At 36.3% G+C, this 20,682-nt stretch overlaps 1 protein-coding gene across 1 annotated transcript in view; it reads right to left on the bottom strand.

The window, feature by feature from the left end:
* The window catches only part of LOC124169028 (chaoptin-like), a 398,137-nt gene that overhangs the window by 170,451 nt on the left and 207,004 nt on the right, over positions 1–20,682 (bottom strand). The window lies entirely within an intron of this gene.

Here is a 20,682-nt window from a genome sequence, read left to right as displayed (position 1 = left end):
TATAATCGATTTACATTTTTAAGTTTGCACCCCATTGTTACTCACTGAAATAAACTATAGATTTGCAAAAAATTTGATTTCCTAAGAATAACTACTTCGGGAAACTTATTAATAATATGTACGCGATTAATATTTTCTGACTTTTAATTTTTTTCACCCTCTCTACCGAAAAAAGTCACCATGCTTGTATGCATACAATGGGAGCATTTTGAATTAAGTATATATTTACCCGTTTTTACTCTTTATTTCCCATGGAACTTTGGTACGGATACTGGATAAACTGTTTCAATGTTCAATTTGGCAATGTCTTGTGGGAATAATTTGATGAAAATATGAAATTTTCATCTACTTCTGTACTTGCATCAGCTGTAACTTCTCGATCAAGAAACCATCAAAACCTATGTTAAAGTCAAGAAATACCTAAAAAGACCAAACTTATAGGAGCTGAAGATTACAGTCCAGGGAACACTGGATGAGTTTGAGGAACATTTTTTAAGTGAGTACAAATACGAGCTAAGAGAAATCGTTATTATTACTACTCACAGATTTTATCAGCTCCCCAGCAAAGAAAATCTCTATCTGTAGCGAGAGGTCATAGATTACGCTAACCTGGAAATAGAAAGAAAGTTATATCAGATACTGAATGATATTAGGAGTAAAAATATACAAATAGGAGTAATAATAAACAAATATTTAATATATTATTATTATTATCATTATCATTAAACAAGGAGGGGATTTATAAAAAAATTATCTGGCAAAAAATCTATGAAGTTCATTTTAAAGTATATTATTTATATTTTAAGCTCTGTCCACAGGTATGACCAGTTCTAATATAACACTTTAAACTATTTTAAATGACTTCTTCGGTGATAAAATCAGTAATATTACTCATATGACCAAACTCTATACAATAAATGATACTGGTGATATTAATGGTTATATGCTTTTTCCCACATCTATCCAAAAATAGGTTCAAAAATGTTGAAATTGTTTCAATTAAAAAATGGAGAATGTATTTTTAGGATGCTTTTGAGTACCATGACTAAAAACGTTTGAATTCATTCACAGAACTCAGAATTAGAAAGTTGAAAACGTAAACCGTAAAAATCAGCACTCTGTATTTTCGTTAACCTACGTAAACAAATTTTGGAAATGGGTCCATCCTGTCCGAAATAGATAAAAAATCCACTTTTTCGTAAAATTTTACGGGAAACATTCTGTGAAGCCCTCTTCAAGTTCCATAAAGCGACAATTTAGGAGGGTTGGAAAACTAAAAGGGGGTTTTGGGGATGACGCGGATGGTGATAGCAGTATAGAGAATTTGAGGGTTGTGGAATGTAGGGGAAACTCACTTCCAGGGTTGAAAATCTTAAGGTCATAGGGGATGGGAGGTGGTCGAGGGTTGCCCAAGCAAGAAGGGTTTTTAAGGGTTCATAGGGGAGAGAGACCCTGGCCGAAATCGATGGAGCCGTGATGGAGTCATCTGCCGCTATCCGTCCCTTTTTCTCCTTCTCTTTATCTCCCGAGACGAGAAGGAAGGATTTGGAAGAGAGGAGTTTTGGAAAGACCTCTCCCTTCCACTCCGAGCATTCCCAAGCGAGCCAAACTCTCCACACAGCCTCACTGAAACATCCAGGAGGTATCTTCCGGAAAAGGTCTCCATAGGTTGATCGAGAGGAGGAGCAGGATGAAATAGGAAGAGTGAGCAGGGATGGGATTTAGTTTCCTGAATCCTGACGGCTTGTATTTCTAGTGAAACCGTTTTGAACATCTAAATTTATAAAACCCATGGTTCTACTGTCATATAACTGGAGTACTGTTGTTTCCAAGTACTCCAGCATTTTCACTTTTATCCTCAAAGCATATTCCTCAATTTATTACCTTTACTCCCACCATTATAGTAAAATTGGATTCTTTAAAAATATTACGGTGGAAACAAACTGTTATATAAGTACAAATGATTATTAACGACGAGTCATTTATCAATGCCTTTAGCGCGTGCGGTCACCTTTCACTGTGGTACCGAAGAATGAAGAGTGCAGTCTTATAAACTACAAGTTTTCAGAATTTGTACTACACGGTAAAGCTACATTAACTATCTTGAGTTTACTTCGAAAAAACCTTCCATATTCCAATATTTTTATTTCCTGCGGAAACCAATGTGAAAACATCAAACTCGATTTGTTAATATATTTGATTAAATGTATTTTCATTTTCGTTTCGTAAAATAGATTTATACCATTAATTTCCGTGTACCTTTCGTAACACTATTAGAATCATTCCACATGCTCCTTCGCCTCAAAACTATTTTTATCAAATGTTACATGAGATTATTTCAGTGTGGAATAATATGCACGCTAGCTACCAGTGTTACATTTCGTTATCGTGAATCATGAACACTAATGTACAGATTTTAATCTTGCGCTTTAAGGTTAATGGCTACATTGATGACACGTTTATAATGTCTCGTCACTGTTGCGGTGTTTACTTTGCGGAATTCTTAGACAAAAGATTTCAAAGGACGGTAGCTATTGATGGACGGTAGCTATTAATTAATCACCTAATGAGAAAAGTTACCACCATAGAGTAGTCAATGGTTGACGGATAGAAGGATAGCTTAAAATTCGGTAAAAGGAATACGAGAAGCGAGATGGGCCCTGAAATGGCAGTCGTGTAAAGTCTAACAAATAAATCATTGAATGATTAACCCTGAATGTGCGCTGAATCAATGCCAAATTATTGCTAAAGATTTATGAATTTTTTTTCAATAACAGCCAGATTTGTGGGAAATAAAAAACTAGGAGTGATAATGATGCATTCAAAAAAAAGCATTCAAGCTTGAATGAAGATGTTTCACGGAATATAAGACTCAATAGCAAAGTTTCAAATTGCTATCCCTTATATTCAGCGCTCCTAATCCCCCCTTATCTTTCAAAGACGAGATGTCTTTATGTTTGCATGGAACGGGATGAATGGTTCATCCCCTTCAAAGTGGCTTTTTGATTTCTCCATTGTCCAACAGAGCTTTAGATTTCAATGGCCATCGGCTGAAGCTACTCAAAGATATTGTTACGTCAACTTTCCCACTATGTTTCATCTAGGAAGTACAATACATTTGAGTTTCCTTTTAGGATAAAGCATCTAGTATTATAGACGAGTGGTTAATAGGAAATTAATAGGTCATTAAATTTTATTATGTCGATTGGGAAAGTTAAATGCCAAAATGCGTATGATATATCAAGTTATTGACTGAATAAGCTCTGTAATTATAAAGAAAAAAATCATAATTTTATGGCTTTTGAGGCACTTATGAGGAATTATTTAGGCAAAGTACACTAAAATTCCGTCTACCATTAGATATATTCAACAGGTATCTAAGAAGGATACAAAAATCAACAACGAAGTCAGCATGTTGCCTTGATGAGTTTTAAACAATATTACTGATTATTGTGAATAGTGACCGATTTATGAAGGATTTGGTTATAAAAGCGGTTGAATATAAACTATTACACATATATTGAGCATACCTAATTATTTTCATAACATCAAAAATGCAAATACTCCCTCAATACTGCAAGAGGTGGATGAAAATGTGTTCTGATCTGGAAAATGTGTTGCTCACAAATTTAATTTTGGCAACTTATCTTTATTTAACAATGACAATTAAATTCTCTACCTACTGTAAATGAACGATAGTATTTCCCTCACGTAAACTTTCCGAATTATATTGCAAGGACTTCATAGAACCTAGGCGATGAGCCATATTATTTTCCATATAATATTGCATTTTTTAAAATTTCATTTATTATTGTCTGAGGGAGTATTAATTCACACGGTAAATGTTTACGGTAGAAGTACTTAAATGTAAAGAATTGAAAAAATTAGGGAAGTGAACTTTTATGGAACGTTTCTAAGAGGTAAATTATGTAAATTAGAAAAATTACGAATAACGAGGTCTAACGAGCAAAAAGCATGTGCAGAAAAGACAATTTTAATGCATGGTGTTAAAATGAAAAAAAAAAAATTATACATAAAGTACAAGTATTCACCGAATCACATAGAGATCGTGCATGCTCCACATAAATGATATCCACTAGTGTATAAAAAAATATGCGATATCAATTATTCATTATAAAGGTAATGTTGAATGGGTTTTAACGAAAAATATAACGCCAGAGTGTGATTACATAATAAGAGTAAGCTATACTAAGAATTCGCGAATTTTAATAGAGCAGAAGGCATTATCTACAAAGCAAGATAAATATGAAATATTTTAAAATTTTTAAATATATCAGATATAATGACATTCTTGTTAATACATTGCCACAACATGAAGGAAAGTTATCATTTGCAGTTTGTTGAATGTGTATATAATATTTATTTCAGCCCTCAGCATAATACGATCTCAATGGCAATTTAACTTTCCATTTAATTTTTCACTTCTTCCCATTAAATACGATTTATTTTAGATAGCAATATCGAATTGCATGAAATAACGTAGGATTGATAAATTCTCCGAATCAGTAACAGTTTTTTCTTTTTCCTACTGATAGAATGAAGACAAAGAGAGGGGGAGGATCTACCGCACCGTTCCCAATGCGAAATTTGGCGAACGTTGGCTGGCAACAAACGAGCACTTTCTTCAACCGGGAAATTCGTAAGCATCTTATGGAGCCTTATTCGTGTCCACTTCCTTTGACTGGAGAGGAGCCTTTATCGTAATCCATCAGCACCAGTCTTCCGTCCATTCAGCCGATGTATCTTTCCATTTTGTCTCTCATTCGATTTATCTTTTCCTTATCTCTCACGAGAATCTTTCACTTACTTCACAAGGCCTTCATCGAGCGTTCATGAAATGTTCTTCCCTGTCTCATTCTCGCAGTTTCGCTTCCGTTTTTGAGTTCCCCATCCTCTGAAAAGGAAAGGATTTTTTCCTTTGAAAAGAGATTGTTCAAAAAGATATGAGAAAAGAATTGTTTCCAAGTACTCCAGCATTTTCACTTTTATCCTCAAAGCATATTCTTCAATTTATTACTTTTACTCCCTCCATGCTAGTAAAATTGGATTCTTTAAAAATGTCACGATGGAAACAAACAGTTATATAAGTACAAATGATTATTATTAATGAGTTATTTATCAATGTCTTTGGCGCATGCAAGCCACCTTTCACTGTGGTACCGAATTATGAAGAATATAGTCATAAAAACTTCAAGTTTTCAGAATGTGTACTATACGGTAAAAGTACATTAACTATCCTCAATTTACTTCGAAAAATCCGCGTGTAATTGATTACGGTAACTCTTTACTTATTAGTTTACATTATCATTATTGAAGCCGAGGAAATCAGATGATGATATTAAAAAGCTAGAGAAAAATGGGGTTAAATATAGCATACTGCTAAGGTTTCAATCTAGACGTTTATTTACAGACCCTCTATTCTAATCAATGAATTTTCATAGTTCGCACTCCAGCCCCATCAATAGTGATAGCCCAAAACAATTTTTTCTCACATCCTTAACTCTGGTAGATAATTAAACTTTCTATCTGGATCTCCTTACGTCTTGTACAAGGTCGGTAGTTTTTCATAGAGCCATTTTCATTTTCATGTGGCCCTTTTATCTTGTAATACGTTCAAATATAGATGAAAGTTTTTATGAGTATTCAACCAAATAAATGGCCCCATTTCAGAGCCAGGTACTCACCACCCGAGAAAAATTTCGGCAAATGAATCACCAAGGAAAGCTCAAATATTTCGTAAAGTGTATAAGATGTAAAATATTTCAGATATTTATCCGTGTTTCTTCAAAAAAGCTGATAATTTACCATTGTTTAAATGCTCTCGTTTTTTCCCTTTTAACTAAATGAATATGTAGTTAATAATTTCGAAACTGTCTGTTCATTTAATGCTTCTCACATCAAAATCTCCTCAATATACTTTTCTTACTTTTTTTCTTACGAAAAATATTTATTATACTTATATACTTGATAGCTCAATTTAGCCATCTTTGTTATAATATTATCTCCTCCACACCTTCAACACATTCAATAATCATCCGGTAAAAAGAAATGTCCTATTTTTCAAATAAATAGCATACAATTTGATAATACCTACTAACAGATCTCTAATTATTATTATTTTTGTTATTTAGGATGAAAATAGCATTATTTTTTATATCTTCTAAGTAATTTTATGACTATAAGTACTTAATTATTTTCCCTAACTTTCAGGTATTTGATTACATTAAAATACCACTTGAGAACCTATTACATGCATTTTATGACAAAGTATTTGAGAAAAATTCTGAGGAACTACTGTCTTACAATGGTTAAAAATATATGCCTTTCACGTAACTATAACACAATTCAAACATAAAGTGTTAAAAATAATCGTACACTACCCACCAGGTATAACATGCGACTTCCACCACAATATAATATTTGATTCCTGTCTAGATATCTCTCACTCGAATGACTTTAATTCCTTCATGCCCGCAAGGTAATTCTTTGTCATCAAGAGAGATCTCTTCTCCTCAGCCTCTGTATTTAATTGCTCCATGCTAAATTTGAAGAAGTGAAAAAGTTTCGCTTCCAAGGAAGCCGAATATGCAGCAATGGTTTAAGCAAAAAACTTCACTCAGTAGAATAGGGCAGACGAAGAGAGCTTTCAAGAAAAAGAAAAGAAAAATCGACTTACAGCTGAGAATGAAATCATTGAAGTAAGGAAAAAATTAGACAAATATACATTATGAGGATAATTCTGTGTACAAGTGACGCTTGGACGTTAAAAAAACGTAAAGAGTGGTGCTAACGAAGAATGATGAAGATTAAATGGATCGACCGATGAATAATGAGAACGTGACATGAAGTGAGGGAGAAAAGAAGGAAAAATAGTAGGCCACATAGGGAGACATAATGATCTGATTAAGACAATATTAGAAGGACAGGTGGACGGAAAGAGGGACAAGAGGCTGCCCTGAATCAGCTACAAGATACAGGTTATTTGGAATGTGATACGAAAAGAAATACGTCGCAATAGAAATGTCTAGTAGATAGGAGAGCGGGATGGAGAATGCTGCGTCGAATTAATCATACGATTGTTTACTAATGATGGTGATGATGATGTCGGCATACTCCCTGCACCGCCTGCAGGTATTCTGGCAGAAAATAAGCGGCAATGGGAAAGCCTTACTTTCCTTTTGTTGCCCTTCGTTACTTTTTCATCGCAAGGAGCCCTTCGCTTTGATAACGGGACTCTCTTGACAGACGCAAGCCCTCTCAATATTCTCGAGGATTTTTAATGGAAGAGTTCGTACTCAACACCATGGAGCAGCAATGAACTATCAACTGAAGACGTTGATTGAATACCTAGAAGTAGTTCACCTGTATTATTTTGTGATTTTAAATAAGGTAGAGTAATATCTAGGTATTTCATCGAAATACACTCCATTCATATCCTTAGGATATATTAGAATCACTAAAGCTGTTTTTTCCTGTATATTTCTTGATCTATCCCTGGTACTTACTTGTTCCTCAGTCTCCCTCTGGCCACTTTTCAGTCAATTGATTCTTAGTTTAGTACCCTACGTAGCTGCTGAGTCTCATTTCCAGTCTCATTGAGCCAATAAACCATGTTCTTCTTTGGTGCGCAACGATTCAAAGTGTCCTTCATTTTCCTAATTTTCTTTATACCTCTTCGTTTCTCAACATATTCATCCATTTTATCTTCAGTACCCTCCTTTAGCGCAAGGTATAGCTTACATTTGCTATTTAATGAGCCTAAAGTTCATTATCAAAGTTGATATTCATATAATTTAATAAAGAATTGTTTTCAATTTGGGGAGTGCCGTGGCTTATCTGATGAAACAATTATGTAACTATTTGAGAATGTTGTTTATTTCCAATAATTCAAAAACAGTCAAAGAATTGAGAATTTTCGGCTCTTCAATAAATCTTAAATATTAAAGCTGGTCTCTAGATATAAGTGGGTACTGACATGACCGGTCTCTACTTTCTGATTTATCCTATTATGATGTAAGACCAAGGGTGGATGTAAATCTCAAGGTGTGTATTATCGATGTAAGATCTTTAATGCCGGCTCTGCCTCTCATTTATCGATCCTATGCTTTTTAAGCCAATGAAAGCCAACTAAATCGCGGCGTTGATTCTATTATTCTTCTTCCTCGACGGAAAAGGTTCCAGCAACCACAGCAAGTTCGAATATTAGCTCATAGGCCTATTAAAAATGAACGCATTCCATCCCCTGAAAAAGGTTTCTCGTGGAATAAAAGAGAAGTAAGAATCGGCAAAACTCATTTTTATGCATGGCAAAATGAGGAGGCAAGAATGACAAGATGGCTGTTTTCGGAAAGATTTATGGCGAGGCGTCCTTTTTGGACAAGTATGAAAAAAGAAAGTCCCAAAAAAGAGCGAAACTCAAACAAATCCGACCACAAAAAAGGAGACAAGGAGGGCGGGCCGCGTGTGTGGCGAAAGGGTTGAGAATGCGCTCCCCTCCCTCCGTCTATACGTATCCACACTCCCTCCCTCTCTCTCCCCCTCCACAAAAAGCCAGGATAACACAAAGAGGGCGACCCCTCTCCTCCCGCAATCTTGGGCGGCGAAGATGAAATAAAAGAATTTCGGAGTGAAATGAAGGTAAAAAAAAGGGAGTTAGGGGGAAGTAGATGGCTGGAGGGGTTTTAGGGTGATGCAGGTTGGCTTTCGACAGAGAGAGAGGGAGAGAGAGGTTTTGAGAAAATGGGGGGTTGTGCAACCAGGGGGAGTGATGTGGGTGAAATGGTGCAAGAGATAAAAAGAGAAAGAGAAGGAGAGAGTGAGTATGGCTCACAGGAGAAAGAGCGAGTGATGGAAGGTGAAAGGAAGAGAAAGGAATTTCGAAAAAAAAGCATATAAATGAGCCGAAGAATGAATGGAGGCTGGTGGGTGAACGGAGAGATAAAAAGATGGAGTGACTACTGGTTGATGAAAATATCTAGGCGTTTGCATGTGCACGGGGAAATGATATGCAAAGCTTTAAAAAAAAGGAAGACAAAGGAGCAGAGCAAGCTAGGGTTTAAAGGGATGGAATTGAGGTGAGGAGGAAAAGGTGAGTTGGAAGTGTACCTTAGGAGTTGATTAAAATCAGAGGAAAAAAAATCAAGTGACTTTGAGGGAGTCACTGCACGAATGTCTTTCTTATGCCTTATCCTCGGGCTACTGTAACACCCGTAAGGCAGGATAAATACAGCAAGAGAAGGGTTTAATTTGTGAGTTCGAGTGATCATCAAGAAAAACAAAAGTAAAATTCGTCATAAACGCCGATTACTAGTAATTGAAGAGTAAGCATTCCAATAAATCGTCACTTTCAATTTTATGATGAATTAGAAAATTCATGTACTGCTGACGTACAATTCTAAGTGCATTTGTTTAAGATTGACAAAATTTCAAGAAATATGATAGATTAAATACACGAAGATATAGATTCGACAAGTATTTCTGATGATAATGATAAACAAAGATATCGCATTGTCCACAATTTATTAACCGATTTCTACGTGTTTCGATTGTTATACAATCATCCTAAGATTTCTGTTTGTACATGAGAATGATTGCAAAACAATCGAAACGCGTGTAGTGCTCGATTAATAAATTGTGGACATTATCATTAGTTATGATCCAGGACATCTCTCCTAAGAAAGTTGACTTTAAGTACTTTTAAGTTAGAAATATATTAATCATTCATGGTATAAGTATATTTGCATTCGCAATTGATGCAACTTAATTAAAAAGGCCCGTTGCAGTAGGGTAGAAAACGCAATGTCTTCCATTCCATTAATCTACGAATGGTCGAGTTATTTCCTTGATTCCTTAGCTAGCTGTGAAATAATCAACAAGCATCGAAAGATACTCAACTTAGAAAAATTCCTGGCAAATCAAGGGTGCTCCCAAATTTCTCGTGGTTTCTTTTTATGCATAATACAAACAGAAACTTAAAGCTTAATAAGAGATTAATATTTTATTTCTCACAATAGCTACCCGTGCTCATAGAAAGTAATTCCGCTGGATTTGAATCCGTCGCAAAAGGTACGTAACAATTTTAAGATTCGAGAGGATGTCGCTGTTAATCTCTGGTAGACCAAAATACTATTTAAAGTTGAATCAGAAATAAGGGTAAGAGTTACATTCGTTCTCATGGAGGATCTTTGAACGCAGAGACATATTAAGCTGTTTTTTGTGGTGATGCTTGTTAGCGTGCGATCGTCGAGTTTTTGCTACTCCTTTTTCTTTGTCCTCATTTAACAAAAGACCTTCCTAAATGTGACAGGGCTGAGGTTTATATAATTTCTTTTATAATTCATCACAACAGTTTATTAAAAGTTTTGATACCGCCTTGACATGGAACAGCTACCCTAGATACTTCTTTTCATTACTTGCTTTCCTTCCGGGACTCTGTTTTGAGAACTCATTTATGCCGGGTAAAAATATCTTTTATATGTAATTAAATTGGTCGCAAGGGTATCTGAGTCCTGATAATATAAAAATTTGAAGAATATTTCATTATATTTTATTATTTAATCTTTCACATTACTGTTATTTTAATTCAAAAAGGTTTCACTCCCTTGCTACAACATAAGATTCTCTTATTTACCATTAAAAGAACAATTTTGGAATTTGAGTAAAAAATTTGTCAGCAGGTATACATAAAACATTAATATAAAAGAAATACAAAAAGTAACGCATATTAAACGGTACAACCAATGGTTGAATATTTTGTTATAAAATATCACTCTAAAGTATAGTAATGCGCACACTATAATCCTAAATAATTTTCTTTTGAAATATTGAGAATCTAGCCTCTATGAAATGAAGAAAGAGGCGCATTATTAACGCATGAATCGCTGAAAAGAGTACACTTATTAGAATAAAAAAATTTGATAGACACATGCTCAAACTAAAATTGTATTTCATATTTATTTTGAGAAACGTTCTTAAGGGTTTGGTCAAACGATTAAAAGAGAGCCTCGCAAACGTTTTGCTTTGCATAAACGGAATCCTCAGAATAGTCACAATCTTTCTCTGTTTTTATTGATTTAATGCTGAGCTCATACCCAAAAGATGCTTTAAAAAAATAAATCTATACTTTGGCCAAGCAAGCATTCCAGCCATATGACCAGATTCTCGAGTAGTTCACAAAATAAATATAATTTAAGATTTTAGTTGGACAATGCCTACATCAAAATTCTATTTGGTTTACTATTGTCAGCTTTCAGCGATCGTTACTTTCAGCATGAGCCTCTTGATGGATCACATGGATACCACATTCTTAATATTCCAGAATAAAATGTAATATCTTGGTGAGCTGATTTGCATGATCATTAATGGTTCATTAATGGCCATGAAAGACAACATGACGAAAGAACAAAAGGGGTAATTTCCACACTTTTTAATTCCAAAACTCAACAATCGACCCAGGTTGATGGTCATCATGATCGATTTATCCATCATGTTATCCATCGATTTATCCATGATACCTCATCCCATCATGGATATATCGAACCAGAAACGGTTTTAGGCATAAAATAAGAATTTTAGAATCTTATTTGCTGAAGAAATGGTGATCACGTTGTTATTACGTTGTTATATTATTAAATCACGTTGTTATTCTACTGCTATAGTAAATGAAAAAATACTAAATAAAAATTAATTTTCTTTATGGAAAGTGTGAGTAAAATTCAAATTATGGGCTACTTAATTACTAAATTCTCGAGCTTAGACACTAGTATAATATTATTTTCATATTATCAGCATAATTTCGATGAATACATAAGCTCAGCACAAGGTTAGAATTTGAGAAAAGCAAAAAGGCTTGAAATTCCAGCGTCCAAATGAACATTAAAACGTCGATTTTTGAGAGGAGCTATCGTTACGAATTATCTAGAGTAGATATAGAAGTAGTTTCAAACTGAGTGCCTTTTAAATTGGTCCGCCAGGGAGCCCTAAAATAAACTCCAATCAAAAAAATCAAAGAAAACTCCTAATGGGGAGAAAAAAAATCCCCTGTTCCAGGCAGCAATGGATCAAAAAGCTGGCACACGGTGAATGAGTTGTCAGCGCCAGAGAGGAGTGATTTCCATGGCCTCGCACCAGCTTAAGCCGGGGCTTAAAAAAATAGAGCGAAAAGTGGGCGGGAATAATCATTAAGAGTCACGTTGCTTGTCCCTCTCTTCTCTCCCCGGCCATCCCAAAATCCACCCCTCTCGGACACGAAACACGAATCGCCCAAATTGAACCCACTCATCGAAAGTAGCTTTTCATCGCCCGAAACGCAAAGTTAAGGGATTTCAGTTAACCCGCTCGTCGCTCCTCCCATTCCGCGCGTCAAAACATGCGAAAGCCGCCGCCACATCTCACCGCTACCCGATATCACTCTTCGCACTTCTCCACACCAATCCATCTCCCGGCAGACATTAGGCAACGCACCACGCGCAACTCCCTCACATCAAACCCTATCTCTCTTCATATCTCTTTCCACCCTTATCCTTTCCTCTCCTCCCTCCCATATCCTCACCTTCTTCTCTAGATCCACGAATTACCTCTTCGGACTTACAAATCAAAATCCACTCCCAAGTATAGAATAAAGGGTTATGAGATAAGGTGACGCATATTCTCAAATCAAACGCTATATCTCCATATCTCTTTCCACCCTTTATCCTTCCCTCTACTTCCTCGTGTGAATCCTTACTTCCTCCCTTCAATCCATTAATCGCTTCTTCGGACTTAAAAATCAAAATCCACTCTCAAGTATAGAATGCATGGCTATTAGCTTCACAATGATTGGAAAAAAAGCTTACCGATGTAAAGTGGGCAAAGCGACCAGGACTATTCCATTGCCAATATGTCATTATATAGTAATGTGAATCAGAGAAGATAGACTCCTCATTCCAAGAATTTCCTCATAATAAGTATTCAAAATACACTCTCAACAGTAGAGCACAGGGTTATGAGATTCATAATGATTGGAAAATGCTTACCATCTAAAGTAGTGATGGGACCACGAAACATACATTGTGTATCGGTCATTACATAGCATATTAAATTAGAGAAGATAGTTGCTTACTCCTCAATCTAAGAATATCCTCCTTGTGATAATTATTCATGATTTGCCCTCCAGTATAAAATACAGGACTATGAGATTGATGGCGATTTGCAAAAAAGTTCACAATCCCCATTGAGAACATTCGCATAGAGCATAACAGCAATTTTGGCTTGGTCATCAATCATAGCTTACACATAACCATGAAAATTAATCATTAAATACGTAGTTAACCATTTTAGTTAATCGTCGATTTAATGAAAGACTTGTTGACCTTGACTTATATTCATTAAAATTTTACAATAACTGATTCGAAACTAACAGCAGAATTTTATTCGTTAAACTTAGGTGAATGTAGACCAGTTGGAATTTGAACACGAAGTTCTTCCAACAGGCAAGGGGGAAAAATAAAATTGTATTTAAGAATGCAATTTAGCCGATTCGTTGAGCAAGAATGCAATGAAGAAGCTCAGTCGAATACTTCCAAACGAAAGCGAAGTTTTCAGGAGGTACTGTCGTTCGCAGAAGCAGTTAGGTATTTTCACGAATATAGCACCGTCGACTAACTCTCAAGCAATATTAGAAGTATCTCACTCAAGTATAAAACTGGTCTTCCTTTACCTGCAAATTGTGAAAGATAGACAGTGCTGCAGAAATTCTTTTTTCAGACGGGAGAGGACGGATGTCCGATACCAATTTTGAAATGAGAATGATATCAAAGTTTATTGGCATTCTAAGCTTTAGGTTAATCAATAATTCATAAACCTGAATTTAGTACTTATTTTGTCGTCATTGAGAATAAAATAGATTTCAAAGGTTAATTTACGATTATTGTTCGAAGTTACCGAAGTAATGGCTTTAAAAGTAGGCATTACTTTTTAAACTTCAAAATTATTAAAATTACTTTTTCAGAAAAGGTATTTTTTTATTTCAAAAAGATTCAATTTTAACGAAAGAAATTTTACCGAGTTTAACTCAAACTGTAACCAGTAGTATTTTTCGTAACTTTCCCTACTATGTCATCAATTACGATTGCTATACATGGTAGAGAGGCTAGACTGAAGGCTCGAATTTGCCATGAAGATATCATTGGATTTGGCCGTGATATGATCCTAGATCGCAAAAATATCGGTCAGGTGCACGACGTATACCTGTCCTTTTGGCAGCTGTGTTCAGGACCACCTTACAAAATCTGGAGCGAAAATGGAATGGTGTTAGAGAACACGTCTAGCTTCTTGCCTTCAAATGAATTTCAAAATCATCCGAAATGAATTACTCTTCAGCTGCGAGACAGATATATCCTTTCCTCTAATGCGAGATTTGCAAGGGAAGGATATATGATCTCGATGCATCTAGCCGAGTGAGATCTAGTCAGCGCGAGGAACGGAAACGACCGTAATGCGGGAGAAATAGAAATGTTGGAACGGGAGGCAGGATGTCGGTATTCGCGTTACCTGTAAGAGCATCCGCGAGCTAAAACGGTGAGTAAGGGAAGGGAATTCGAGGGGCGGGTGAGAGTTGATTTGCCGTGAGAAGGGAGCACTCTGTCCGGGTGCCGCGGGATGGTGTGTCCAGCGATGTGATTGATGGAGGACTAGTGAAGAAAGAGAATGGGGTGGGATGAGACACAAAAGGATAGAGATAGGATAATAGGGCGATGCAAATGCAGTGGATGTGTAAAAGGTGTCTCACGAATCAAACGAGGGACTGATAATCAAATCATACATTGATAAAAGATCGTATGCTTTCACGGCGAATACTTTCGATGAAATATTCTCGGGCATCGGGTAAGTCTATTTAAGGCCAAAGTTTCGAATGGAAACATTCTCATGAGTTTCTCATCCTTAAATAGCATTACCCGGTGCCAAACCCGTGTAGATTTTATGAAAATCACATATTACAACACATTTGACTACTTAATCAGTAAATGTCTCTGGATCAACATTGTAGGAAGAACGAAAGCTCATGAATAATATTCACTTATATCCAGTTCACAATAATGTATTCAAACCGAGCTGGCTCTATGCACCTCTGTGTAATTAGCAAGATAATTATATCATCAATCCTAAGATTGGTTGTGTTGGTATTTATGTATGGTATGGTATTGGCTGAGGTCATTCGCGCCCTGAGGGATGGGGTAGGTAAGGAAGGGCGGAGAGAAACCCGGCGTCGGAATTAGCCCGCTCTAAACGAAAGGCGCCAAGGGGACCACGGATTAACCTCCCATCCGACGGACGGACTGTTGTATTTGAAATATCCTCCACACAGCATTCAAGCAGGGATCGGCCAGTCTCTGAAAATATCTGCCACCGCCGGGATTTGAACCCGAGCCTGTCGGAGGGGAAGCCAGTTGGTATATACCTATGTTAATGCAATGTCAATGTTTATTTCTCTGAGTTACCATGACCATTGTTGCTTGTTGATTTTTTAATATTAGTTTCAGTTAGTTAATCTTACAACAGAGAATACATGTGCTTTTCAGATTCAAGTTACTAATTACGAATCCAGCTTGAAAATCAACCCAAGACAACGTGTTGGACGCAGCCCTCCAGTCAATTAATTCTCCAACTGGCAAAACTTTAAATGCCTAAATAATTCTTATTTTTTTCATCCTTTATCATCTGCTTCATGTATTTCATCCACGGCCTTCTTCTGCCGTTCTCCCCCTTCACCTGTCTTTCCACGAGGGTTTTCATTTTTGCCATCGTGTCTCTTTCTGATTGCCGATTAATTTTTCCCTTCCTCAACCCGAGGTTTTCAAAGGACTTTTCTTCTCTCCGACTCCTTCTAGTACTTACTCGGCATTACACGCACAATTATTCCATTTGATAATCTTCATTCTTAATTTGCACCAAATTAAGAAAGCACGCAACCTTGACACCTCTGCTGTTGTCATCGCCAATTGGCTGCAAATGTGACTACAATGTAATATGACCTTGGTGATAAGGGCTGATTTTGATGAAGAAGTTAAATCTATATATATAAAAGAAAGTCGAAAATCGTGTTAGTTAGAACACTTATAACTCGAGAACGGCTGCACCGATTTCAATGAGATTTGGTTCATTGGATTCGTCTCAGGCGGGGTTAACATATAGGCTATTAAAAAAGGATAATTTCACCCAAAAAAATTCATCTCTTTCCTATGGACATGCTTTTAGGAGTTATAGTAACACAACAATTGATAAGTCGGTCAAAACTACAAATTAAATAATTTGTTTTGTTTTTACCACTTTGATAACTGAATTTAGTAACAATATAACATTTTAATTACTAAATATATTCAAAATATTAATTAAATTGAAATTACATTTAAAAAATTTAATTCGAGCTAATTGTAAGCCCAGCCGTGGCCCAGCTCGAGTTGACACTTCACTACCGTGTTTGTAAACAAATCTCCAAGCAATTGTTGACAAACGGTAATGTCCGTGTTCCTGTCGAGGAATCGAGTAGTTTTAACTCATTTCCTTGGAATGATTTAAAATTAGTTTCAGTGAGCTCATCAACAAAGAGTTCCAGAATATGATTGATCTCCAAAAGAATCAAAGATGGTTGATTTAGCGAGCAAGAACTAAGATGCGGATGACTAAAACGAGGTAAATTCAAATAGTTCGTACTCTGCATGGATTCGAATCTTTTAAATGTGTAACAAACGAAGAAGAAATCACCAACTATCAATCTGAATATTTTAAGTCCTTGGACATACCTGGCTTACCAAGGCACGATTTACAGAAAAATGTAGTCTCTGTGTTCATGATCTTTCGAAGCCTAAACCAACCATAACTATCCAACGGAACGTGTTTGGTGATTAAAATAATTGGTAATGAATGTGATTCACGCAACTTCACTCAAAGGAAAATTCAAAGGTGAGGAAGTCCTTATTCCGTAGATTCCATTATCTCAACTCATATGCCCTTTTGAGCTTAAACTTATTCAATTTCCAATTCGTGTTGCATTCGTGATAACGATTAAAAAAATCGCATGGCCAGTCTTTCAGTTTTTGTGTTGTTTGTGCTCATGTGCTAATGAAATCCCATGATTTTCTCATGGTCAATTTAACGTGCTATGTTCACGAGTCGATAAACCATCATCTGTATTTCTTCCTTCCCTTCAATTGCGTAGCTAGGATAGGGGGTTTTGGGCGCAGCTAATACCACGGGTCTGTAGGGTATAGAAAACTCGCTAAGGAAGCGGGAAGTGTGGGGGCACTTCCCTCAGACATTTTACAAAATAGATAAACAGTTCAAAATAGTGGGTTTTGCGGCTGTGTGAATAGTTAAATATGTTTTGTTTGTTAGTCATCCGTCCCCCTAATATTAATAACAAAATCTTTCATAAAAAAATTCTCTAAGCTCTTGGGGGGGGGGGGGGTGGGGGTTATTCCCCAAAACCTCCCCTCGCTGCGTCACTGCTTTGCTTCGCTATATTTATTTAGCTTCATCTGCTTCATCTTGCGCCTGATAACAAAACAAAAACTGTTGTTTATCAGAAGGTGCTTGACACAAGACATTAAACCCGAATGTGTAGGGCTCACCGTGGTGCGTTTACGCATGCAGTACGTTTACGCAGTGCATTTTTACCAAACAGAGATACTAAAACTGGCGCGCCTTAAGTCATTTAATGCAAATGCTGCCTCATATGGGCTTTTCTTGCACGATTTTGAGCATCAGTCAAGCGTCGGTCTGGGGTTGTGTCAACCTCCCCCCTGAATGGGCCAAGTGTATGCAACAGACTTGGACCTAAAAACATTTTTTTTTTACAGCTAATAGCGCAAATAGCCAACCACTGAATTCGTATAATTTTTATTTCATGAACTGCTTTATTAAACCACAATGCCCAAAATTCTTAAGCTAAAACGTAAAAAAATTTGTTGAAAAAAATCCGCGTAAACGTGCTCCGATCCACCCTATGTAGATTCAATAAAGAAAATGTCTTTCTGACAAGCAATTTTGGTACTCATTTACGTAGTTTTATTGAATTTGTATCCTTATTCCATTATAATAAATTAAAAATGATTAAAAACGATACAGCCGCTCTTGATTTATAAATGGTGTAAGTAAACTGTAAGTTCATTAATTGTTAGGCGATACGAAGTTCGCCGGGTCAGCTAGTTACAAAATAAAGGATAGTTTTTAGCCATGATCTGGCGGTTGACTTTTTCTGTCGTCTCAGTCATGAATACGCTGTATGAATACGCAGAATGGTGCCCAGCATGTATTCCTTCCTCATAATAAAGGCCTTTATTTAGGCATACCAGGCATATTTATTTTAAATGCACGTTATTTTAAATCTGTTGATAGCCCATTTTAATACATTAAGCAAGTTTTTAATATGCTGAAAAATTAATCAAAAAACATCCCGCTGTTAAAAGGTAACTGCAGTAAACATTTCACGGGAATTTGAAGCAACAAATTGAAAACGTTATTTCTGTTACGGTAGCCACAACATTCTAAAATGTGTCAGCGAAGTATTACGTTTTTTTAACATTATAACCTCCAAATTCCGTGAAAAAGTGGTAAGAATCGGTAATATCAGGTTCTCTCCATCATATTTCCGTACACATAATTGTTTTGAGGTGCTAAGTGCGTCGTATGGTTGATGTGGTTTGATATTAGAAGGAAGCGACTGATAACCTGATTGAAAAATCTCCAGCAATGCAAGGATATAATCCTGGCCCTTTCCAAGGAAAGCAATTTCTCAAACCGTTTTCTAACTTCTTCCTACAAAACTTGGCGCATTATAAACCCGCGACTTTCAAAACTGGAGCACACCGCTCAACCACCTTGGGTACCATTCCTTCCTTAACCATATGAGGTGCTTGATCCCAAGCCATTGCTGATGGAAATCTGGCAGTGTAATGAATGAGATGATAACCCATCAAAATCCGACCCAAGCAAAGCATCGCTTGCAGCTGGAAGCCAAAAAAGATGAACGACGATGGCATCGTGACATGCGTATCTCGAATTGCATAGTATCGCCATAAGTGCTCACATTAACGTGACTGGAACTAACATGTACCAAGTCGTATCGCATCACTCATCACAAACTCGGGTGATCCAATCCGCAATACGGTGGCACATAGCATATCATGCTCGCATTATCTGAGAATATCAGAGATTTTCAAAGAAGCCTTGTTGACTCTAAAGATGGGAAGGTTAAAATAGCGAAATTGGGCATAAGTAGCATATCCCATTGCTTTGTTCCATGCTTTTTTAAATATTCAAATTGAATGCACATTCGTTAAAACATAAGATAGCTGAAGTGAATGTATGTTACGTGAGCTTACTATGTGGCTCATAATAAGAACTTAAATTCTCTAAAGGTTTTTGATAACCTTGCATAAATACTTAGGTAGGGAATCAAAAATACCCAAGATTGTATACATTGAGGCATTAGTTTAAGCAATTTAATTTAAGCGGTCCTTCGGGACTTTCTGTTTACTATGCGGTTTTCCTATGAATACAATTTGTAAAAATATGATAAAATAGCTTTCTAATATGTTTCAGAAGGCAGATATTTCATGTTAACATAAAAATTCGCATGAAAATATTTTCGATTATATAAATGTTTTACTCCCCATATCAACTGACTACTTACTACTATACCACTCATACAAACTATCTGCATGCTTGAATCAGTTTTGAAAAATTTCCTTTAAAAACTAATTTTAATTCAAATAAAAAATGATTCATAAAAAGCGCTTCATAAATAATTTAAAAGACTATCAGAATTTCATAATTCACGTTCACACCCTCAGAATTCACATTCATCACTCAGGATTATAGCTTTTTAAATAAATTCGCTGAAACAGGTAATATCTGGCTAAAAATCAGATGGAGTTGCCGGCAAGGGTGACGTGCGGACGGAAAGATAGAAGATGTCATAAAAAAAGACTGATCTTGACAGCGTTGCGTGCGACAGTCTTCGCAGAGAGTGAGGAGACGCTTGCGTCAGGCCGAGATTTCATTGCGAGGTACTCGGAATCGGACTAAGCATGTGTTGATGCAATGATAAGGTCACTGGAAATTGAGAGTGGATGATGGAACGAAGGTCTTAACACGGCACTCATTCCATTTATAGGAATGAGGGAAAAGAGAGGAGTATGCAACTGTCTTTCCGGGAAGTGACCTTTCCCTTTTTCTCCAAAATACATTCTTATATTCACGAGGGAATACGTGACCTTTATGTTCTTGCGACTGCAAAACTGAATTGAAAAGGAAATCACCTAATTAAAGGGACACTGAAAAGAAAGCAAATGGCCTTTTCGAATACAGCAATTAAAGCTAAATGGAACACTTATTATATTGATTATTGCCCAATTTGATTGATTATTTTTAATTTATGTTCATAAGATCAAATACCTCGCCGCTTTTGAAACAAAGCAATAAGATGAGCAAGAAGGGCATATTAAATTGATAGACAGAGGCTGCAGATGAGAGTACGAAAACAATAGACAGGAACGTTAGATATCCTTGATGTTTCTCTCCACACTAGGGGATCTCGCTAGTTTCATGACTGAATAAAACTTCGGGTTAAATATGATTTAACACACAAATAAAATCATCACGGAACAAGGTGATACTGGGAAA

Source organism: Ischnura elegans, chromosome 1 (assembly GCF_921293095.1).
Source record: "Ischnura elegans chromosome 1, ioIscEleg1.1, whole genome shotgun sequence".
Taxonomy (NCBI): Eukaryota; Metazoa; Arthropoda; class Insecta; order Odonata; family Coenagrionidae; genus Ischnura; species Ischnura elegans.
Note: the sequence above shows the minus strand (reverse complement) of the source record. Positions and strands in the feature narration are given on the sequence as shown.